At 45.5% G+C, this 21276-nt stretch overlaps 25 non-coding genes across 25 annotated transcripts; 12 read left to right on the top strand and 13 right to left on the bottom strand.

The window, feature by feature from the left end:
• Window positions 1–29: 29 nt before the first annotated feature.
• TRNAY-GUA (transfer RNA tyrosine (anticodon GUA)) lies at window positions 30–115 on the bottom strand. The gene is given in 2 exon segments: window positions 30–65; window positions 79–115. It is a non-coding gene; the product is annotated as a tRNA-Tyr (tRNA).
• Window positions 116–1147: 1032 nt separating this feature from the next.
• On the top strand, window positions 1148–1221 carry TRNAN-GUU (transfer RNA asparagine (anticodon GUU)). Its single transcript has one exon. It is a non-coding gene; the product is annotated as a tRNA-Asn (tRNA).
• A 567-nt stretch (window positions 1222–1788) lies between these two features.
• TRNAY-GUA (transfer RNA tyrosine (anticodon GUA)) lies at window positions 1789–1874 on the bottom strand. Its single transcript is given in 2 exon segments — window positions 1789–1824; window positions 1838–1874. It is a non-coding gene; the product is annotated as a tRNA-Tyr (tRNA).
• Window positions 1875–2905: 1031 nt separating this feature from the next.
• On the top strand, window positions 2906–2979 carry TRNAN-GUU (transfer RNA asparagine (anticodon GUU)). The gene has a single exon. It is a non-coding gene; the product is annotated as a tRNA-Asn (tRNA).
• A 1684-nt stretch (window positions 2980–4663) lies between these two features.
• TRNAN-GUU (transfer RNA asparagine (anticodon GUU)) lies at window positions 4664–4737 on the top strand. Its single transcript has one exon. It is a non-coding gene; the product is annotated as a tRNA-Asn (tRNA).
• A 556-nt stretch (window positions 4738–5293) lies between these two features.
• TRNAY-GUA (transfer RNA tyrosine (anticodon GUA)) lies at window positions 5294–5379 on the bottom strand. Its single transcript is given in 2 exon segments — window positions 5294–5329; window positions 5343–5379. It is a non-coding gene; the product is annotated as a tRNA-Tyr (tRNA).
• Window positions 5380–6417: 1038 nt separating this feature from the next.
• On the top strand, window positions 6418–6491 carry TRNAN-GUU (transfer RNA asparagine (anticodon GUU)). The gene has a single exon. It is a non-coding gene; the product is annotated as a tRNA-Asn (tRNA).
• Window positions 6492–7058: 567 nt separating this feature from the next.
• On the bottom strand, window positions 7059–7144 carry TRNAY-GUA (transfer RNA tyrosine (anticodon GUA)). The gene is given in 2 exon segments: window positions 7059–7094; window positions 7108–7144. It is a non-coding gene; the product is annotated as a tRNA-Tyr (tRNA).
• A 109-nt stretch (window positions 7145–7253) lies between these two features.
• Window positions 7254–7326, bottom strand: TRNAA-AGC (transfer RNA alanine (anticodon AGC)). The gene has a single exon. It is a non-coding gene; the product is annotated as a tRNA-Ala (tRNA).
• An 858-nt stretch (window positions 7327–8184) lies between these two features.
• TRNAN-GUU (transfer RNA asparagine (anticodon GUU)) lies at window positions 8185–8258 on the top strand. Its single transcript has one exon. It is a non-coding gene; the product is annotated as a tRNA-Asn (tRNA).
• A 567-nt stretch (window positions 8259–8825) lies between these two features.
• On the bottom strand, window positions 8826–8911 carry TRNAY-GUA (transfer RNA tyrosine (anticodon GUA)). The gene is given in 2 exon segments: window positions 8826–8861; window positions 8875–8911. It is a non-coding gene; the product is annotated as a tRNA-Tyr (tRNA).
• Window positions 8912–9942: 1031 nt separating this feature from the next.
• Window positions 9943–10016, top strand: TRNAN-GUU (transfer RNA asparagine (anticodon GUU)). The gene has a single exon. It is a non-coding gene; the product is annotated as a tRNA-Asn (tRNA).
• Window positions 10017–10583: 567 nt separating this feature from the next.
• TRNAY-GUA (transfer RNA tyrosine (anticodon GUA)) lies at window positions 10584–10669 on the bottom strand. Its single transcript is given in 2 exon segments — window positions 10584–10619; window positions 10633–10669. It is a non-coding gene; the product is annotated as a tRNA-Tyr (tRNA).
• A 1039-nt stretch (window positions 10670–11708) lies between these two features.
• Window positions 11709–11782, top strand: TRNAN-GUU (transfer RNA asparagine (anticodon GUU)). The gene has a single exon. It is a non-coding gene; the product is annotated as a tRNA-Asn (tRNA).
• A 567-nt stretch (window positions 11783–12349) lies between these two features.
• Window positions 12350–12435, bottom strand: TRNAY-GUA (transfer RNA tyrosine (anticodon GUA)). The gene is given in 2 exon segments: window positions 12350–12385; window positions 12399–12435. It is a non-coding gene; the product is annotated as a tRNA-Tyr (tRNA).
• Window positions 12436–13475: 1040 nt separating this feature from the next.
• TRNAN-GUU (transfer RNA asparagine (anticodon GUU)) lies at window positions 13476–13549 on the top strand. The gene has a single exon. It is a non-coding gene; the product is annotated as a tRNA-Asn (tRNA).
• Window positions 13550–14116: 567 nt separating this feature from the next.
• TRNAY-GUA (transfer RNA tyrosine (anticodon GUA)) lies at window positions 14117–14202 on the bottom strand. Its single transcript is given in 2 exon segments — window positions 14117–14152; window positions 14166–14202. It is a non-coding gene; the product is annotated as a tRNA-Tyr (tRNA).
• A 1038-nt stretch (window positions 14203–15240) lies between these two features.
• TRNAN-GUU (transfer RNA asparagine (anticodon GUU)) lies at window positions 15241–15314 on the top strand. The gene has a single exon. It is a non-coding gene; the product is annotated as a tRNA-Asn (tRNA).
• A 567-nt stretch (window positions 15315–15881) lies between these two features.
• On the bottom strand, window positions 15882–15967 carry TRNAY-GUA (transfer RNA tyrosine (anticodon GUA)). Its single transcript is given in 2 exon segments — window positions 15882–15917; window positions 15931–15967. It is a non-coding gene; the product is annotated as a tRNA-Tyr (tRNA).
• Window positions 15968–17006: 1039 nt separating this feature from the next.
• Window positions 17007–17080, top strand: TRNAN-GUU (transfer RNA asparagine (anticodon GUU)). Its single transcript has one exon. It is a non-coding gene; the product is annotated as a tRNA-Asn (tRNA).
• Window positions 17081–17647: 567 nt separating this feature from the next.
• Window positions 17648–17733, bottom strand: TRNAY-GUA (transfer RNA tyrosine (anticodon GUA)). Its single transcript is given in 2 exon segments — window positions 17648–17683; window positions 17697–17733. It is a non-coding gene; the product is annotated as a tRNA-Tyr (tRNA).
• A 1039-nt stretch (window positions 17734–18772) lies between these two features.
• On the top strand, window positions 18773–18846 carry TRNAN-GUU (transfer RNA asparagine (anticodon GUU)). Its single transcript has one exon. It is a non-coding gene; the product is annotated as a tRNA-Asn (tRNA).
• A 567-nt stretch (window positions 18847–19413) lies between these two features.
• TRNAY-GUA (transfer RNA tyrosine (anticodon GUA)) lies at window positions 19414–19499 on the bottom strand. The gene is given in 2 exon segments: window positions 19414–19449; window positions 19463–19499. It is a non-coding gene; the product is annotated as a tRNA-Tyr (tRNA).
• A 1039-nt stretch (window positions 19500–20538) lies between these two features.
• On the top strand, window positions 20539–20612 carry TRNAN-GUU (transfer RNA asparagine (anticodon GUU)). Its single transcript has one exon. It is a non-coding gene; the product is annotated as a tRNA-Asn (tRNA).
• A 567-nt stretch (window positions 20613–21179) lies between these two features.
• Window positions 21180–21265, bottom strand: TRNAY-GUA (transfer RNA tyrosine (anticodon GUA)). The gene is given in 2 exon segments: window positions 21180–21215; window positions 21229–21265. It is a non-coding gene; the product is annotated as a tRNA-Tyr (tRNA).
• Window positions 21266–21276: the final 11 nt, after the last annotated feature.

Raw genomic sequence — 21276 nt, 5'->3', positions numbered from 1 at the left:
GAAACATCATCTATGAGACTAACAAAAGTTCCTTCGAGCCGGAATTGAACCAGCGACCTAAGGATTGCTGATTTTCTACTACAGTCCTCCGCTCTACCAGCTGAGCTATCGAAGGCTTGCTGAGCTGGTTGTCGGGTGCTTCCTAAGCTTGCAAATGAGTTACATGAGTAGGGAAACAGAGGAGAATTGTCCCGCTCTTTGAAAAACTCGGCAAACCAAAACTTTGGAGAATACGGGCGTCGATCCCGTTACCTCTCGCATGCTAAGCGAGCGCTCTACCATTTGAGCTAATCCCCCTTCTGGCAGTCCATGTTGGGGTCCATGCTGGTTTCCATGTTGGGGTGCCTGATTCACCACAATTGTGATCATCACATACTTTTCAACCTGTAGCTTTAAGCTTTTTTTTTTTTTTTTTTTTTTTTAAGTGTGGATGTCTTTCTCCCGTAAAAGCAGAAGGAGCGTGGAGCTTACAGGGTGCCGGGTGGTGTAAAAGTATAGGTGAGTCGTTAGTGTACAGAGTGAAGAATTGTGGGAAGAGAAAAGAAATCAGAATGATTTAAATAAGAAAGTCGCAACGTAGAAAAGATGGTCTAGATCCAATGGCCCATTTGGTTGTGGGCCCAAAAGCCTTTGCCTGTGCCACTTTGTTGCAAAGGCGAAAACATGTGGCATGAGAAACTGGGAGGTTGCGTGTATAAAAAGCATAGTCTGAAGGTCGTGAAAATGAGATGGTCAGGGATCGGGGGTCTCTATTCTATTTTTACGAGAAAAACATGTGATTCCGACCGGGGATAATGGCCAAATTGTAACAGGGGGCGTGAGTAAAAGAGAGCACTTAGCAGAGGATGGTTTCGATCCATCGACCTCTGGGTTATGGGCCCAGCACGCTTCCGCTGCGCCACTCTGCTGCCATACCTCCAAAAGAGAGGGGTAGCCTATTACCCGCTGACTGTTGTTAAGACGCTAATGTGGAGGCCATCTCTGTGTTGCAATTGTCCATTTGTTGGCGGCTGTAGTTCCACGCAGTTGTTATGTTTTATCATTCTCTTCTTTTTATTGTGTTGATCAGAAGGTCCTCTAAGAAACATACTCCATTTACCATGTTGTGGCTTTTTTACGACTTTAATCAAAGTGGGGGAGCGTGGTTGTCTCTGTGGCGCAATTGGTTAGCGCGTTCGGCTGTTAACCGGAAGGTTGGTGGTTCAAGCCCACCCAGGGACGGCAGTGTCCTCTTTTTGTCTCAGTTGCATGTTACAGAAAATCCTATGGTGCCTCTCAACTTAAAGTTTCGGCCAGAAGAGGAGGGCACCGGTTGTAAGACCATTTCAACATGTACAGTGTGAAAAATTTTGAGAAGAGAAAAAAATCCCAGTGATTTGGATGACATAGTTGCAATGTAGAAAGAATGGTCCAGAGCCTTTGGCCCTCTTTGGTTGTGGGCCTAAATGTCTTTCCATGCGCCACTCTGTTTCAAAGAAGATGACACATGACATGAGAAACTGGGAGGTTCAAGCAAAGCTTGAAGGTTGTGAAAACTTTTTTTTGTCTGATAACCAAAAGGTTGGTGGTTCAAGCCCACCCAGGGATGATTGTACCCTCTTTTTGTTTCAGTTGCATGTCAGAGTTACAGAAAGTCCTACTGTGGCTCTCAACTGAGAGTTTCGGTCGGATGCCCATTTCAAATACCCAACACAAACAAGAGACCCCTCTGAAAATAGATAGAAGACGAGGGCACCGGGAGAGCATTTGTCGACAGGTTGAAACATCATCTATGAGACTAACAAAAGTTCCTTCGAGCCGGAATTGAACCAGCGACCTAAGGATTGCTGATTTTCTACTACAGTCCTCCGCTCTACCAGCTGAGCTATCGAAGGCTTGCCGAGCTGGTTGTCGGGTGCTTCCTAAGCTTGCAAATGAGTTACATGAGTAGGGAAACAGAGGAGAATTGTCCCGCTCTTTGAAAAACTCGGCAAACCAAAACTTTGGAGAATACGGGCGTCGATCCCGTTACCTCTCGCATGCTAAGCGAGCGCTCTACCATTTGAGCTAATCCCCCTTCTGGCAGTCCATGTTGGGGTCCATGCTGGTTTCCATGTTGGGGTGCCTGATTCACCACAATTGTGATCATCACATACTTTTCAACCTGTAGCTTTAAGCTTTTTTTTTTTTTTTTTTTTTTTAAGTGTGGATGTCTTTCTCCCGTAAAAGCAGAAGGAGCGTGGAGCTTACAGGGTGCCGGGTGGTGTAAAAGTATAGGTGAGTCGTTAGTGTACAGAGTGAAGAATTGTGGGAAGAGAAAAGAAATCAGAATGATTTAAATAAGAAAGTCGCAACGTAGAAAAGATGGTCTAGATCCAATGGCCCATTTGGTTGTGGGCCCAAAAGCCTTTGCCTGTGCCACTTTGTTGCAAAGGCGAAAACATGTGGCATGAGAAACTGGGAGGTTGCGTGTATAAAAAGCATAGTCTGAAGGTCGTGAAAATGAGATGGTCAGGGATCGGGGGTCTCTATTCTATTTTTACGAGAAAAACATGTGATTCCGACCGGGGATAATGGCCAAATTGTAACAGGGGGCGTGAGTAAAAGAGAGCACTTAGCAGAGGATGGTTTCGATCCATCGACCTCTGGGTTATGGGCCCAGCACGCTTCTGCTGCGCCACTCTGCTGCCATACCTCCAAAAGAGAGGGGTAGCCTATTACCCGCTGACTGTTGTTAAGACGCTAATGTGGAGGCCATCTCTGTGTTGCAATTGTCCATTTGTTGGCGGCTGTAGTTCCACGCAGTTGTTATGTTTTATCATTCTCTTCTTTTTATTGTGTTGATCAGAAGGTCCTCTAAGAAACATACTCCATTTACCATGTTGTGGCTTTTTTACGACTTTAATCAAAGTGGGGGAGCGTGGTTGTCTCTGTGGCGCAATTGGTCAGCGCGTTCGGCTGTTAACCGGAAGGTTGGTGGTTCAAGCCCACCCAGGGACGGCAGTGTCCTCTTTTTGTCTCAGTTGCATGTTACAGAAAATCCTATGGTGCCTCTCAACTTAAAGTTTCGGCCAGAAGAGGAGGGCACCGGTTGTAAGACCATTTCAACATGTACAGTGTGAAAAATTTTGAGAAGAGAAAAAAATCCCAGTGATTTGGATGACATAGTTGCAATGTAGAAAGAATGGTCCAGAGCCTTTGGCCCTCTTTGGTTGTGGGCCTAAATGTCTTTCCATGCGCCACTCTGTTTCAAAGAAGATGACACATGACATGAGAAACTGGGAGGTTCAAGCAAAGCTTGAAGGTTGTGAAAACTTTTTTTTGTCTGATAACCAAAAGGTTGGTGGTTCAAGCCCACCCAGGGATGATTGTACCCTCTTTTTGTTTCAGTTGCATGTCAGAGTTACAGAAAGTCCTACTGTGGCTCTCAACTGAGAGTTTCGGTCGGATGCCCATTTCAAATACCCAACACAAACAAGAGACCCCTCTGAAAATAGATAGAAGACGAGGGCACCGGGAGAGCATTTGTCGACAGGTTGAAACATCATCTATGAGACTAACAAAAGTTCCTTCGAGCCGGAATTTAACCAGCGACCTAAGGATTGCTGATTTTCTACTACAGTCCTCCGCTCTACCAGCTGAGCTATCGAAGGCTTGCCGAGCTGGTTGTCGGGTGCTTCCTAAGCTTGCAAATGAGTTACATGAGTAGGGAAACAGAGGAGAATTGTCCCGCTCTTTGAAAAACTCGGCAAACCAAAACTTTGGAGAATACGGGCGTCGATCCCGTTACCTCTCGCATGCTAAGCGAGCGCTCTACCATTTGAGCTAATCCCCCTTCTGGCAGTCCATGTTGGGGTCCATGCTGGTTTCCATGTTGGGGTGCCTGATTCACCACAATTGTGATCATCACATACTTTTCAACCTGTAGCTTTAAGCTTTTTTTTTTTTTTTTTTTTTTTAAGTGTGGATGTCTTTCTCCCGTAAAAGCAGAAGGAGCGTGGAGCTTACAGGGTGCCGGGTGGTGTAAAAGTATAGGTGAGTCGTTAGTGTACAGAGTGAAGAATTGTGGGAAGAGAAAAGAAATCAGAATGATTTAAATTAGAAAGTCGCAACGTAGAAAAGATGGTCTAGATCCAATGGCCCATTTGGTTGTGGGCCCAAAAGCCTTTGCCTGTGCCACTTTGTTGCAAAGGCGAAAACATGTGGCATGAGAAACTGGGAGGTTGCGTGTATAAAAAGCATAGTCTGAAGGTCGTGAAAATGAGATGGTCAGGGATCGGGGGTCTCTATTCTATTTTTACGAGAAAAACATGTGATTCCGACCGGGGATAATGGCCAAATTGTAACAGGGGGCGTGAGTAAAAGAGAGCACTTAGCAGAGGATGGTTTCGATCCATCGACCTCTGGGTTATGGGCCCAGCACGCTTCCGCTGCGCCACTCTGCTGCCATACCTCCAAAAGAGAGGGGTAGCCTATTACCCGCTGACTGTTGTTAAGACGCTAATGTGGAGGCCATCTCTGTGTTGCAATTGTCCATTTGTTGGCGGCTGTAGTTCCACGCAGTTGTTATGTTTTATCATTCTCTTCTTTTTATTGTGTTGATCAGAAGGTCCTCTAAGAAACATACTCCATTTACCATGTTGTGGCTTTTTTACGACTTTAATCAAAGTGGGGGAGCGTGGTTGTCTCTGTGGCGCAATTGGTTAGCGCGTTCGGCTGTTAACCGGAAGGTTGGTGGTTCAAGCCCACCCAGGGACGGCAGTGTCCTCTTTTTGTCTCAGTTGCATGTTACAGAAAATCCTATGGTGCCTCTCAACTTAAAGTTTCGGCCAGAAGAGGAGGGCACCGGTTGTAAGACCATTTCAACAGTACAGTGTGAAAAATTTTGAGAAGAGAAAAAAATCCCAGTGATTTGGATGACATAGTTGCAATGTAGAAAGAATGGTCCAGAGCCTTTGGCCCTCTTTGGTTGTGGGCCTAAATGTCTTTCCATGCGCCACTCTGTTTCAAAGAAGATGACACATGACATGAGAAACTGGGAGGTTCAAGCAAAGCTTGAAGGTTGTGAAAACTTTTTTTTGTCTGATAACCAAAAGGTTGGTGGTTCAAGCCCACCCAGGGATGATTGTACCCTCTTTTTGTTTCAGTTGCATGTCAGAGTTACAGAAAGTCTCTCAACTGAGAGTTTCGGTCGGATGCCCATTTCAAATACCCAACACAAACAAGAGACCCCTCTGAAAATAGATAGAAGACGAGGGCACCGGGAGAGCATTTGTCGACAGGTTGAAACATCATCTATGAGACTAACAAAAGTTCCTTCGAGCCGGAATTGAACCAGCGACCTAAGGATTGCTGATTTTCTACTACAGTCCTCCGCTCTACCAGCTGAGCTATCGAAGGCTTGCCGAGCTGGTTGTCGGGTGCTTCCTAAGCTTGCAAATGAGTTACATGAGTAGGGAAACAGAGGAGAATTGTCCCGCTCTTTGAAAAACTCGGCAAACTAAAACTTTGGAGAATACGGGCGTCGATCCCGTTACCTCTCGCATGCTAAGCGAGCACTCTACCATTTGAGCTAATCCCCCTTCTGGCAGTCCATGTTGGGGTCCATGCTGGTTTCCATGTTGGGGTGCCTGATTCACCACAATTGTGATCATCACATACTTTTCAACCTGTAGCTTTAAGGTTTTTTTTTTTTTTTTTATGTTTTTTTTTTAAGTGTGGATGTCTTTCTCCCGTAAAAGCAGAAGGAGCGTGGAGCTTACAGGGTGCCGGGTGGTGTAAAAGTATAGGTGAGTCGTTAGTGTACAGAGTGAAGAATTGTGGGAAGAGAAAAGAAATCAGAATGATTTAAATAAGAAAGTCGCAACGTAGAAAAGATGGTCTAGATCCAATGGCCCATTTGGTTGTGGGCCCAAAAGCCTTTGCCTGTGCCACTTTGTTGCAAAGGCGAAAACATGTGGCATGAGAAACTGGGAGGTTGCGTGTATAAAAAGCATAGTCTGAAGGTCGTGAAAATGAGATGGTCAGGGATCGGGGGTCTCTATTCTATTTTTACGAGAAAAACATGTGATTCCGACCGGGGATAATGGCCAAATTGTAACAGGGGGCGTGAGTAAAAGAGAGCACTTAGCAGAGGATGGTTTCGATCCATCGACCTCTGGGTTATGGGCCCAGCACGCTTCCGCTGCGCCACTCTGCTGCCATACCTCCAAAAGAGAGGGGTAGCCTATTACCCGCTGACTGTTGTTAAGACGCTAATGTGGAGGCCATCTCTGTGTTGCAATTGTCCATTTGTTGGCGGCTGTAGTTCCACGCAGTTGTTATGTTTTATCATTCTCTTCTTTTTATTGTGTTGATCAGAAGGTCCTCTAAGAAACATACTCCATTTACCATGTTGTGGCTTTTTTACGACTTTAATCAAAGTGGGGGAGCGTGGTTGTCTCTGTGGCGCAATTGGTTAGCGCGTTCGGCTGTTAACCGGAAGGTTGGTGGTTCAAGCCCACCCAGGGACGGCAGTGTCCTCTTTTTGTCTCAGTTGCATGTTACAGAAAATCCTATGGTGCCTCTCAACTTAAAGTTTCGGCCAGAAGAGGAGGGCACCGGTTGTAAGACCATTTCAACATGTACAGTGTGAAAAATTTTGAGAAGAGAAAAAAATCCCAGTGATTTGGATGACATAGTTGCAATGTAGAAAGAATGGTCCAGAGCCTTTGGCCCTCTTTGGTTGTGGGCCTAAATGTCTTTCCATGCGCCACTCTGTTTCAAAGAAGATGACACATGACATGAGAAACTGGGAGGTTCAAGCAAAGCTTGAAGGTTGTGAAAACTTTTTTTTGTCTGATAACCAAAAGGTTGGTGGTTCAAGCCCACCCAGGGATGATTGTACCCTCTTTTTGTTTCAGTTGCATGTCAGAGTTACAGAAAGTCCTACTGTGGCTCTCAACTGAGAGTTTCGGTCGGATGCCCATTTCAAATACCCAACACAAACAAGAGACCCCTCTGAAAATAGATAGAAGACGAGGGCACCGGGAGAGCATTTGTCGACAGGTTGAAACATCATCTATGAGACTAACAAAAGTTCCTTCGAGCCGGAATTGAACCAGCGACCTAAGGATTGCTGATTTTCTACTACAGTCCTCCGCTCTACCAGCTGAGCTATCGAAGGCTTGCTGAGCTGGTTGTCGGGTGCTTCCTAAGCTTGCAAATGAGTTACATGAGTAGGGAAACAGAGGAGAATTGTCCCGCTCTTTGAAAAACTCGGCAAACCAAAACTTTGGAGAATACGGGCATCGATCCCGTTACCTCTCGCATGCTAAGCGAGCGCTCTACCATTTGAGCTAATCCCCCTTCTGGCAGTCCATGTTGGGGTCCATGCTGGTTTCCATGTTGGGGTGCCTGATTCACCACAATTGTGATCATCACATACTTTTCAACCTGTAGCTTTAAGCTTTTTTTTTTTTTTTTTTTTTTTTTTTTATTTAAGTGTGGATGTCTTTCTCCCGTAAAAGCAGAAGGAGCGTGGAGCTTACAGGGTGCCGGGTGGTGTAAAAGTATAGGTGAGTCGTTAGTGTACAGAGTGAAGAATTGTGGGAAGAGAAAAGAAATCAGAATGATTTAAATAAGAAAGTCGCAACGTAGAAAAGATGGTCTAGATCCAATGGCCCATTTGGTTGTGGGCCCAAAAGCCTTTGCCTGTGCCACTTTGTTGCAAAGGCGAAAACATGTGGCATGAGAAACTGGGAGGTTGCGTGTATAAAAAGCATAGTCTGAAGGTCGTGAAAATGAGATGGTCAGGGATCGGGGGTCTCTATTCTATTTTTACGAGAAAAACATGTGATTCCGACCGGGGATAATGGCCAAATTGTAACAGGGGGCGTGAGTAAAAGAGAGCACTTAGCAGAGGATGGTTTCGATGCATCGACCTCTGGGTTATGGGCCCAGCACGCTTCCGCTGCGCCACTCTGCTGCCATACCTCCAAAAGAGAGGGGTAGCCTATTACCCGCTGACTGTTGTTAAGACGCTAATGTGGAGTCCATCTCTGTGTTGCAATTGTCCATTTGTTGGCGGCTGTAGTTCCACGCAGTTGTTATGTTTTATCATTCTCTTCTTTTTATTGTGTTGATCAGAAGGTCCTCTAAGAAACATACTCCATTTACCATGTTGTGGCTTTTTTACGACTTTAATCAAAGTGGCAGAGCGTGGTTGTCTCTGTGGCGCAATTGGTTAGCGCGTTCGGCTGTTAACCGGAAGGTTGGTGGTTCAAGCCCACCCAGGGACGGCAGTGTCCTCTTTTTGTCTCAGTTGCATGTTACAGAAAATCCTATGGTGCCTCTCAACTTAAAGTTTCGGCCAGAAGAGGAGGGCACCGGTTGTAAGACTATTTCAACATGTACAGTGTGAAAAATTTTGAGAAGAGAAAAAAATCCCAGTGATTTGGATGACATAGTTGCAATGTAGAAAGAATGGTCCAGAGCCTTTGGCCCTCTTTGGTTGTGGGCCTAAATGTCTTTCCATGCGCCACTCTGTTTCAAAGAAGATGACACATGACATGAGAAACTGGGAGGATCAAGCAAAGCTTGAAGGTTGTGAAAACTTTTTTTTGTCTGATAACCAAAAGGTTGGTGGTTCAAGCCCACCCAGGGATGATTGTACCCTCTTTTTGTTTCAGTTGCATGTCAGAGTTACAGAAAGTCCTACTGTGGCTCTCAACTGAGAGTTTCGGTCGGATGCCCATTTCAAATACCCAACACAAACAAGAGACCCCTCTGAAAATAGATAGAAGACGAGGGCACCGGGAGAGCATTTGTCGACAGGTTGAAACATCATCTATGAGACTAACAAAAGTTCCTTCGAGCCGGAATTGAACCAGCGACCTAAGGATTGCTGATTTTCTACTACAGTCCTCCGCTCTACCAGCTGAGCTATCGAAGGCTTGCTGAGCTGGTTGTCGGGTGCTTCCTAAGCTTGCAAATGAGTTACATGAGTAGGGAAACAGAGGAGAATTGTCCCGCTCTTTGAAAAACTCGGCAAACCAAAACTTTGGAGAATACGGGCGTCGATCCCGTTACCTCTCGCATGCTAAGCGAGCGCTCTACCATTTGAGCTAATCCCCCTTCTGGCAGTCCATGTTGGGGTCCATGCTGGTTTCCATGTTGGGGTGCCTGATTCACCACAATTGTGATCATCACATACTTTTCAACCTGTAGCTTTAAGCTTTTTTTTTTTTTTTTTTAATTTAAGTGTGGATGTCTTTCTCCCGTAAAAGCAGAAGGAGCGTGGAGCTTACAGGGTGCCGGGTGGTGTAAAAGTATAGGTGAGTCGTTAGTGTACAGAGTGAAGAATTGTGGGAAGAGAAAAGAAATCAGAATGATTTAAATAAGAAAGTCGCAACGTAGAAAAGATGGTCTAGATCCAATGGCCCATTTGGTTGTGGGCCCAAAAGCCTTTGCCTGTGCCACTTTGTTGCAAAGGCGAAAACATGTGGCATGAGAAACTGGGAGGTTGCGTGTATAAAAAGCATAGTCTGAAGGTCGTGAAAATGAGATGGTCAGGGATCGGGGGTCTCTATTCTATTTTTACGAGAAAAACATGTGATTCCGACCGGGGATAATGGCCAAATTGTAACAGGGGGCGTGAGTAAAAGAGAGCACTTAGCAGAGGATGGTTTCGATGCATCGACCTCTGGGTTATGGGCCCAGCACGCTTCCGCTGCGCCACTCTGCTGCCATACCTCCAAAAGAGAGGGGTAGCCTATTACCCGCTGACTGTTGTTAAGACGCTAATGTGGAGGCCATCTCTGTGTTGCAATTGTCCATTTGTTGGCGGCTGTAGTTCCACGCAGTTGTTATGTTTTATCATTCTCTTCTTTTTATTGTGTTGATCAGAAGGTCCTCTAAGAAACATACTCCATTTACCATGTTGTGGCTTTTTTACGACTTTAATCAAAGTGGCAGAGCGTGGTTGTCTCTGTGGCGCAATTGGTTAGCGCGTTCGGCTGTTAACCGGAAGGTTGGTGGTTCAAGCCCACCCAGGGACGGCAGTGTCCTCTTTTTGTCTCAGTTGCATGTTACAGAAAATCCTATGGTGCCTCTCAACTTAAAGTTTCGGCCAGAAGAGGAGGGCACCGGTTGTAAGACTATTTCAACATGTACAGTGTGAAAAATTTTGAGAAGAGAAAAAAATCCCAGTGATTTGGATGACATAGTTGCAATGTAGAAAGAATGGTCCAGAGCCTTTGGCCCTCTTTGGTTGTGGGCCTAAATGTCTTTCCATGCGCCACTCTGTTTCAAAGAAGATGACACATGACATGAGAAACTGGGAGGTTCAAGCAAAGCTTGAAGGTTGTGAAAACTTTTTTTTGTCTGATAACCAAAAGGTTGGTGGTTCAAGCCCACCCAGGGATGATTGTACCCTCTTTTTGTTTCAGTTGCATGTCAGAGTTACAGAAAGTCCTACTGTGGCTCTCAACTGAGAGTTTCGGTCGGATGCCCATTTCAAATACCCAACACAAACAAGAGACCCCTCTGAAAATAGATAGAAGACGAGGGCACCGGGAGAGCATTTGTCGACAGGTTGAAACATCATCTATGAGACTAACAAAAGTTCCTTCGAGCTGGAATTGAACCAGCGACCTAAGGATTGCTGATTTTCTACTACAGTCCTCCGCTCTACCAGCTGAGCTATCGAAGGCTTGCTGAGCTGGTTGTCGGGTGCTTCCTAAGCTTGCAAATGAGTTACATGAGTAGGGAAACAGAGGAGAATTGTCCCGCTCTTTGAAAAACTCGGCAAACCAAAACTTTGGAGAATACGGGCGTCGATCCCGTTACCTCTCGCATGCTAAGCGAGCGCTCTACCATTTGAGCTAATCCCCCTTCTGGCAGTCCATGTTGGGGTCCATGCTGGTTTCCATGTTGGGGTGCCTGATTCACCACAATTGTGATCATCACATACTTTTCAACCTGTAGCTTTAAGCTTTTTTTTTTTTTTTTTTTTTTTTTTTATTTAAGTGTGGATGTCTTTCTCCCGTAAAAGCAGAAGGAGCGTGGAGCTTACAGGGTGCCGGGTGGTGTAAAAGTATAGGTGAGTCGTTAGTGTACAGAGTAAAGAATTGTGGGAAGAGAAAAGAAATCAGAATGATTTAAATAAGAAAGTCGCAACGTAGAAAAGATGGTCTAGATCCAATGGCCCATTTGGTTGTGGGCCCAAAAGCCTTTGCCTGTGCCACTTTGTTGCAAAGGCGAAAACATGTGGCATGAGAAACTGGGAGGTTGCGTGTATAAAAAGCATAGTCTGAAGGTCGTGAAAATGAGATGGTCAGGGATCGGGGGTCTCTATTCTATTTTTACGAGAAAAACATGTGATTCCGACCGGGGATAATGGCCAAATTGTAACAGGGGGCGTGAGTAAAAGAGAGCACTTAGCAGAGGATGGTTTCGATGCATCGACCTCTGGGTTATGGGCCCAGCACGCTTCCGCTGCGCCACTCTGCTGCCATACCTCCAAAAGAGAGGGGTAGCCTATTACCCGCTGACTGTTGTTAAGACGCTAATGTGGAGGCCATCTCTGTGTTGCAATTGTCCATTTGTTGGCGGCTGTAGTTCCACGCAGTTGTTATGTTTTATCATTCTCTTCTTTTTATTGTGTTGATCAGAAGGTCCTCTAAGAAACATACTCCATTTACCATGTTGTGGCTTTTTTACGACTTTAATCAAAGTGGCAGAGCGTGGTTGTCTCTGTGGCGCAATTGGTTAGCGCGTTCGGCTGTTAACCGGAAGGTTGGTGGTTCAAGCCCACCCAGGGACGGCAGTGTCCTCTTTTTGTCTCAGTTGCATGTTACAGAAAATCCTATGGTGCCTCTCAACTTAAAGTTTCGGCCAGAAGAGGAGGGCACCGGTTGTAAGACTATTTCAACATGTACAGTGTGAAAAATTTTGAGAAGAGAAAAAAATCCCAGTGATTTGGATGACATAGTTGCAATGTAGAAAGAATGGTCCAGAGCCTTTGGCCCTCTTTGGTTGTGGGCCTAAATGTCTTTCCATGCGCCACTCTGTTTCAAAGAAGATGACACATGACATGAGAAACTGGGAGGTTCAAGCAAAGCTTGAAGGTTGTGAAAACTTTTTTTTGTCTGATAACCAAAAGGTTGGTGGTTCAAGCCCACCCAGGGATGATTGTACCCTCTTTTTGTTTCAGTTGCATGTCAGAGTTACAGAAAGTCCTACTGTGGCTCTCAACTGAGAGTTTCGGTCGGATGCCCATTTCAAATACCCAACACAAACAAGAGACCCCTCTGAAAATAGATAGAAGACGAGGGCACCGGGAGAGCATTTGTCGACAGGTTGAAACATCATCTATGAGACTAACAAAAGTTCCTTCGAGCCGGAATTGAACCAGCGACCTAAGGATTGCTGATTTTCTACTACAGTCCTCCGCTCTACCAGCTGAGCTATCGAAGGCTTGCTGAGCTGGTTGTCGGGTGCTTCCTAAGCTTGCAAATGAGTTACATGAGTAGGGAAACAGAGGAGAATTGTCCCGCTCTTTGAAAAACTCGGCAAACCAAAACTTTGGAGAATACGGGCGTCGATCCCGTTACCTCTCGCATGCTAAGCGAGCGCTCTACCATTTGAGCTAATCCCCCTTCTGGCAGTCCATGTTGGGGTCCATGCTGGTTTCCATGTTGGGGTGCCTGATTCACCACAATTGTGATCATCACATACTTTTCAACCTGTAGCTTTAAGCTTTTTTTTTTTTTTTTTTTTTTTTTTTTATTTAAGTGTGGATGTCTTTCTCCCGTAAAAGCAGAAGGAGCGTGGAGCTTACAGGGTGCCGGGTGGTGTAAAAGTATAGGTGAGTCGTTAGTGTACAGAGTGAAGAATTGTGGGAAGAGAAAAGAAATCAGAATGATTTAAATAAGAAAGTCGCAACGTAGAAAAGATGGTCTAGATCCAATGGCCCATTTGGTTGTGGGCCCAAAAGCCTTTGCCTGTGCCACTTTGTTGCAAAGGCGAAAACATGTGGCATGAGAAACTGGGAGGTTGCGTGTATAAAAAGCATAGTCTGAAGGTCGTGAAAATGAGATGGTCAGGGATCGGGGGTCTCTATTCTATTTTTACGAGAAAAACATGTGATTCCGACCGGGGATAATGGCCAAATTGTAACAGGGGGCGTGAGTAAAAGAGAGCACTTAGCAGAGGATGGTTTCGATGCATCGACCTCTGGGTTATGGGCCCAGCACGCTTCCGCTGCGCCACTCTGCTGCCATACCTCCAAAAGAGAGGGGTAGCCTATTACCCGCTGACTGTTGTTAAGACGCTAATGTGGAGGCCATCTCTGTGTTGCAATTGTCCATTTGTTGGCGGCTGTAGTTCCACGCAGTTGTTATGTTTTATCATTCTCTTCTTTTTATTGTGTTGATCAGAAGGTCCTCTAAGAAACATACTCCATTTACCATGTTGTGGCTTTTTTACGACTTTAATCAAAGTGGCAGAGCGTGGTTGTCTCTGTGGCGCAATTGGTTAGCGCGTTCGGCTGTTAACCGGAAGGTTGGTGGTTCAAGCCCACCCAGGGACGGCAGTGTCCTCTTTTTGTCTCAGTTGCATGTTACAGAAAATCCTATGGTGCCTCTCAACTTAAAGTTTCGGCCAGAAGAGGAGGGCACCGGTTGTAAGACTATTTCAACATGTACAGTGTGAAAAATTTTGAGAAGAGAAAAAAATCCCAGTGATTTGGATGACATAGTTGCAATGTAGAAAGAATGGTCCAGAGCCTTTGGCCCTCTTTGGTTGTGGGCCTAAATGTCTTTCCATGCGCCACTCTGTTTCAAAGAAGATGACACATGACATGAGAAACTGGGAGGTTCAAGCAAAGCTTGAAGGTTGTGAAAACTTTTTTTTGTCTGATAACCAAAAGGTTGGTGGTTCAAGCCCACCCAGGGATGATTGTACCCTCTTTTTGTTTCAGTTGCATGTCAGAGTTACAGAAAGTCCTACTGTGGCTCTCAACTGAGAGTTTCGGTCGGATGCCCATTTCAAATACCCAACACAAACAAGAGACCCCTCTGAAAATAGATAGAAGACGAGGGCACCGGGAGAGCATTTGTCGACAGGTTGAAACATCATCTATGAGACTAACAAAAGTTCCTTCGAGCCGGAATTGAACCAGCGACCTAAGGATTGCTGATTTTCTACTACAGTCCTCCGCTCTACCAGCTGAGCTATCGAAGGCTTGCTGAGCTGGTTGTCGGGTGCTTCCTAAGCTTGCAAATGAGTTACATGAGTAGGGAAACAGAGGAGAATTGTCCCGCTCTTTGAAAAACTCGGCAAACCAAAACTTTGGAGAATACGGGCGTCGATCCCGTTACCTCTCGCATGCTAAGCGAGCGCTCTACCATTTGAGCTAATCCCCCTTCTGGCAGTCCATGTTGGGGTCCATGCTGGTTTCCATGTTGGGGTGCCTGATTCACCACAATTGTGATCATCACATACTTTTCAACCTGTAGCTTTAAGCTTTTTTTTTTTTTTTTTTTTTTTTTTATTTAAGTGTGGATGTCTTTCTCCCGTAAAAGCAGAAGGAGCGTGGAGCTTACAGGGTGCCGGGTGGTGTAAAAGTATAGGTGAGTCGTTAGTGTACAGAGTGAAGAATTGTGGGAAGAGAAAAGAAATCAGAATGATTTAAATAAGAAAGTCGCAACGTAGAAAAGATGGTCTAGATCCAATGGCCCATTTGGTTGTGGGCCCAAAAGCCTTTGCCTGTGCCACTTTGTTGCAAAGGCGAAAACATGTGGCATGAGAAACTGGGAGGTTGCGTGTATAAAAAGCATAGTCTGAAGGTCGTGAAAATGAGATGGTCAGGGATCGGGGGTCTCTATTCTATTTTTACGAGAAAAACATGTGATTCCGACCGGGGATAATGGCCAAATTGTAACAGGGGGCGTGAGTAAAAGAGAGCACTTAGCAGAGGATGGTTTCGATGCATCGACCTCTGGGTTATGGGCCCAGCACGCTTCCGCTGCGCCACTCTGCTGCCATACCTCCAAAAGAGAGGGGTAGCCTATTACCCGCTGACTGTTGTTAAGACGCTAATGTGGAGGCCATCTCTGTGTTGCAATTGTCCATTTGTTGGCGGCTGTAGTTCCACGCAGTTGTTATGTTTTATCATTCTCTTCTTTTTATTGTGTTGATCAGAAGGTCCTCTAAGAAACATACTCCATTTACCATGTTGTGGCTTTTTTACGACTTTAATCAAAGTGGCAGAGCGTGGTTGTCTCTGTGGCGCAATTGGTTAGCGCGTTCGGCTGTTAACCGGAAGGTTGGTGGTTCAAGCCCACCCAGGGACGGCAGTGTCCTCTTTTTGTCTCAGTTGCATGTTACAGAAAATCCTATGGTGCCTCTCAACTTAAAGTTTCGGCCAGAAGAGGAGGGCACCGGTTGTAAGACTATTTCAACATGTACAGTGTGAAAAATTTTGAGAAGAGAAAAAAATCCCAGTGATTTGGATGACATAGTTGCAATGTAGAAAGAATGGTCCAGAGCCTTTGGCCCTCTTTGGTTGTGGGCCTAAATGTCTTTCCATGCGCCACTCTGTTTCAAAGAAGATGACACATGACATGAGAAACTGGGAGGTTCAAGCAAAGCTTGAAGGTTGTGAAAACTTTTTTTTGTCTGATAACCAAAAGGTTGGTGGTTCAAGCCCACCCAGGGATGATTGTACCCTCTTTTTGTTTCAGTTGCATGTCAGAGTTACAGAAAGTCCTACTGTGGCTCTCAACTGAGAGTTTCGGTCGGATGCCCATTTCAAATACCCAACACAAACAAGAGACCCCTCTGAAAATAGATAGAAGACGAGGGCACCGGGAGAGCATTTGTCGACAGGTTGAAACATCATCTATGAGACTAACAAAAGTTCCTTCGAGCCGGAATTGAACCAGCGACCTAAGGATTGCTGATTTTCTACTACAGTCCTCCGCTCTACCAGCTGAGCTATCGAAGGCTTGCTGAGCTGGTTGTCGGGTGCTTCCTAAGCTTGCAAATGAGTTACATGAGTAGGGAAACAGAGGAGAATTGTCCCGCTCTTTGAAAAACTCGGCAAACCAAAACTTTGGAGAATACGGGCGTCGATCCCGTTACCTCTCGCATGCTAAGCGAGCGCTCTACCATTTGAGCTAATCCCCCTTCTGGCAGTCCATGTTGGGGTCCATGCTGGTTTCCATGTTGGGGTGCCTGATTCACCACAATTGTGATCATCACATACTTTTCAACCTGTAGCTTTAAGCTTTTTTTTTTTTTTTTTTTTTTTTTTTATTTAAGTGTGGATGTCTTTCTCCCGTAAAAGCAGAAGGAGCGTGGAGCTTACAGGGTGCCGGGTGGTGTAAAAGTATAGGTGAGTCGTTAGTGTACAGAGTGAAGAATTGTGGGAAGAGAAAAGAAATCAGAATGATTTAAATAAGAAAGTCGCAACGTAGAAAAGATGGTCTAGATCCAATGGCCCATTTGGTTGTGGGCCCAAAAGCCTTTGCCTGTGCCACTTTGTTGCAAAGGCGAAAACATGTGGCATGAGAAACTGGGAGGTTGCGTGTATAAAAAGCATAGTCTGAAGGTCGTGAAAATGAGATGGTCAGGGATCGGGGGTCTCTATTCTATTTTTACGAGAAAAACATGTGATTCCGACCGGGGATAATGGCCAAATTGTAACAGGGGGCGTGAGTAAAAGAGAGCACTTAGCAGAGGATGGTTTCGATGCATCGACCTCTGGGTTATGGGCCCAGCACGCTTCCGCTGCGCCACTCTGCTGCCATACCTCCAAAAGAGAGGGGTAGCCTATTACCCGCTGACTGTTGTTAAGACGCTAATGTGGAGGCCATCTCTGTGTTGCAATTGTCCATTTGTTGGCGGCTGTAGTTCCACGCAGTTGTTATGTTTTATCATTCTCTTCTTTTTATTGTGTTGATCAGAAGGTCCTCTAAGAAACATACTCCATTTACCATGTTGTGGCTTTTTTACGACTTTAATCAAAGTGGCAGAGCGTGGTTGTCTCTGTGGCGCAATTGGTTAGCGCGTTCGGCTGTTAACCGGAAGGTTGGTGGTTCAAGCCCACCCAGGGACGGCAGTGTCCTCTTTTTGTCTCAGTTGCATGTTACAGAAAATCCTATGGTGCCTCTCAACTTAAAGTTTCGGCCAGAAGAGGAGGGCACCGGTTGTAAGACTATTTCAACATGTACAGTGTGAAAAATTTTGAGAAGAGAAAAAAATCCCAGTGATTTGGATGACATAGTTGCAATGTAGAAAGAATGGTCCAGAGCCTTTGGCCCTCTTTGGTTGTGGGCCTAAATGTCTTTCCATGCGCCACTCTGTTTCAAAGAAGATGACACATGACATGAGAAACTGGGAGGTTCAAGCAAAGCTTGAAGGTTGTGAAAACTTTTTTTTGTCTGATAACCAAAAGGTTGGTGGTTCAAGCCCACCCAGGGATGATTGTACCCTCTTTTTGTTTCAGTTGCATGTCAGAGTTACAGAAAGTCCTACTGTGGCTCTCAACTGAGAGTTTCGGTCGGATGCCCATTTCAAATACCCAACACAAACAAGAGACCCCTCTGAAAATAGATAGAAGACGAGGGCACCGGGAGAGCATTTGTCGACAGGTTGAAACATCATCTATGAGACTAACAAAAGTTCCTTCGAGCCGGAATTGAACCAGCGACCTAAGGATTGCTGATTTTCTACTACAGTCCTCCGCTCTACCAGCTGAGCTATCGAAGGCTTGCTGAGCTGGTTGTCGGGTGCTTCCTAAGCTTGCAAATGAGTTACATGAGTAGGGAAACAGAGGAGAATTGTCCCGCTCTTTGAAAAACTCGGCAAACCAAAACTTTGGAGAATACGGGCGTCGATCCCGTTACCTCTCGCATGCTAAGCGAGCGCTCTACCATTTGAGCTAATCCCCCTTCTGGGAGTCCATGTTGGGGTCCATGCTGGTTTCCATGTTGGGGTGCCTGATTCACCACAATTGTGATCATCACATACTTTTCAACCTGTAGCTTTAAGCTTTTTTTTTTTTTTTTTTTTTTTTTTTATTTAAGTGTGGATGTCTTTCTCCCGTAAAAGCAGAAGGAGCGTGGAGCTTACAGGGTGCCGGGTGGTGTAAAAGTATAGGTGAGTCGTTAGTGTACAGAGTGAAGAATTGTGGGAAGAGAAAAGAAATCAGAATGATTTAAATAAGAAAGTCGCAACGTAGAAAAGATGGTCTAGATCCAATGGCCCATTTGGTTGTGGGCCCAAAAGCCTTTGCCTGTGCCACTTTGTTGCAAAGGCGAAAACATGTGGCATGAGAAACTGGGAGGTTGCGTGTATAAAAAGCATAGTCTGAAGGTCGTGAAAATGAGATGGTCAGGGATCGGGGGTCTCTATTCTATTTTTACGAGAAAAACATGTGATTCCGACCGGGGATAATGGCCAAATTGTAACAGGGGGCGTGAGTAAAAGAGAGCACTTAGCAGAGGATGGTTTCGATGCATCGACCTCTGGGTTATGGGCCCAGCACGCTTCCGCTGCGCCACTCTGCTGCCATACCTCCAAAAGAGAGGGGTAGCCTATTACCCGCTGACTGTTGTTAAGACGCTAATGTGGAGGCCATCTCTGTGTTGCAATTGTCCATTTGTTGGCGGCTGTAGTTCCACGCAGTTGTTATGTTTTATCATTCTCTTCTTTTTATTGTGTTGATCAGAAGGTCCTCTAAGAAACATACTCCATTTACCATGTTGTGGCTTTTTTACGACTTTAATCAAAGTGGCAGAGCGTGGTTGTCTCTGTGGCGCAATTGGTTAGCGCGTTCGGCTGTTAACCGGAAGGTTGGTGGTTCAAGCCCACCCAGGGACGGCAGTGTCCTCTTTTTGTCTCAGTTGCATGTTACAGAAAATCCTATGGTGCCTCTCAACTTAAAGTTTCGGCCAGAAGAGGAGGGCACCGGTTGTAAGACTATTTCAACATGTACAGTGTGAAAAATTTTGAGAAGAGAAAAAAATCCCAGTGATTTGGATGACATAGTTGCAATGTAGAAAGAATGGTCCAGAGCCTTTGGCCCTCTTTGGTTGTGGGCCTAAATGTCTTTCCATGCGCCACTCTGTTTCAAAGAAGATGACACATGACATGAGAAACTGGGAGGTTCAAGCAAAGCTTGAAGGTTGTGAAAACTTTTTTTTGTCTGATAACCAAAAGGTTGGTGGTTCAAGCCCACCCAGGGATGATTGTACCCTCTTTTTGTTTCAGTTGCATGTCAGAGTTACAGAAAGTCCTACTGTGGCTCTCAACTGAGAGTTTCGGTCGGATGCCCATTTCAAATACCCAACACAAACAAGAGACCCCTCTGAAAATAGATAGAAGACGAGGGCACCGGGAGAGCATTTGTCGACAGGTTGAAACATCATCTATGAGACTAACAAAAGTTCCTTCGAGCCGGAATTGAACCAGCGACCTAAGGATTCCTGATTTTCTACTACAGTCCTCCGCTCTACCAGCTGAGCTATCGAAGGCTTGCTGAGCTGGTTGTCGGGTGCTTCCTAAGCTTGCAAATGAGTTACATGAGTAGGGAAACAGAGGAGAATTGTCCCGCTCTTTGAAAAACTCGGCAAACCAAAACTTTGGAGAATACGGGCGTCGATCCCGTTACCTCTCGCATGCTAAGCGAGCGCTCTACCATTTGAGCTAATCCCCCTTCTGGCAGTCCATGTTGGGGTCCATGCTGGTTTCCATGTTGGGGTGCCTGATTCACCACAATTGTGATCATCACATACTTTTCAACCTGTAGCTTTAAGCTTTTTTTTTTTTTTTTTTTTTTTTTTTATTTAAGTGTGGATGTCTTTCTCCCGTAAAAGCAGAAGGAGCGTGGAGCTTACAGGGTGCCGGGTGGTGTAAAAGTATAGGTGAGTCGTTAGTGTACAGAGTGAAGAATTGTGGGAAGAGAAAAGAAATCAGAATGATTTAAATAAGAAAGTCGCAACGTAGAAAAGATGGTCTAGATCCAATGGCCCATTTGGTTGTGGGCCCAAAAGCCTTTGCCTGTGCCACTTTGTTGCAAAGGCGAAAACATGTGGCATGAGAAACTGGGAGGTTGCGTGTATAAAAAGCATAGTCTGAAGGTCGTGAAAATGAGATGGTCAGGGATCGGGGGTCTCTATTCTATTTTTACGAGAAAAACATGTGATTCCGACCGGGGATAATGGCCAAATTGTAACAGGGGGCGTGAGTAAAAGAGAGCACTTAGCAGAGGATGGTTTCGATGCATCGACCTCTGGGTTATGGGCCCAGCACGCTTCCGCTGCGCCACTCTGCTGCCATACCTCCAAAAGAGAGGGGTAGCCTATTACCCGCTGACTGTTGTTAAGACGCTAATGTGGAGGCCATCTCTGTGTTGCAATTGTCCATTTGTTGGCGGCTGTAGTTCCACGCAGTTGTTATGTTTTATCATTCTCTTCTTTTTATTGTGTTGATCAGAAGGTCCTCTAAGAAACATACTCCATTTACCATGTTGTGGCTTTTTTACGACTTTAATCAAAGTGGCAGAGCGTGGTTGTCTCTGTGGCGCAATTGGTTAGCGCGTTCGGCTGTTAACCGGAAGGTTGGTGGTTCAAGCCCACCCAGGGACGGCAGTGTCCTCTTTTTGTCTCAGTTGCATGTTACAGAAAATCCTATGGTGCCTCTCAACTTAAAGTTTCGGCCAGAAGAGGAGGGCACCGGTTGTAAGACTATTTCAACATGTACAGTGTGAAAAATTTTGAGAAGAGAAAAAAATCCCAGTGATTTGGATGACATAGTTGCAATGTAGAAAGAATGGTCCAGAGCCTTTGGCCCTCTTTGGTTGTGGGCCTAAATGTCTTTCCATGCGCCACTCTGTTTCAAAGAAGATGACACATGACATGAGAAACTGGGAGGTTCAAGCAAAGCTTGAAGGTTGTGAAAACTTTTTTTTGTCTGATAACCAAAAGGTTGGTGGTTCAAGCCCACCCAGGGATGATTGTACCCTCTTTTTGTTTCAGTTGCATGTCAGAGTTACAGAAAGTCCTACTGTGGCTCTCAACTGAGAGTTTCGGTCGGATGCCCATTTCAAATACCCAACACAAACAAGAGACCCCTCTGAAAATAGATAGAAGACGAGGGCACCGGGAGAGCATTTGTCGACAGGTTGAAACATCATCTATGAGACTAACAAAAGTTCCTTCGAGCCGGAATTGAACCAGCGACCTAAGGATTGCTGATTTTCTACTACAGTCCTCCGCTCTACCAGCTGAGCTATCGAAGGCTTGCTGAGCT

This window comes from Rhinoderma darwinii, unplaced genomic scaffold (genome assembly GCF_050947455.1).
Source record: "Rhinoderma darwinii isolate aRhiDar2 unplaced genomic scaffold, aRhiDar2.hap1 Scaffold_481, whole genome shotgun sequence".
NCBI classification, from domain to species: domain Eukaryota; kingdom Metazoa; phylum Chordata; class Amphibia; order Anura; family Rhinodermatidae; genus Rhinoderma; species Rhinoderma darwinii.
Note: the sequence above shows the minus strand (reverse complement) of the source record. Positions and strands in the feature narration are given on the sequence as shown.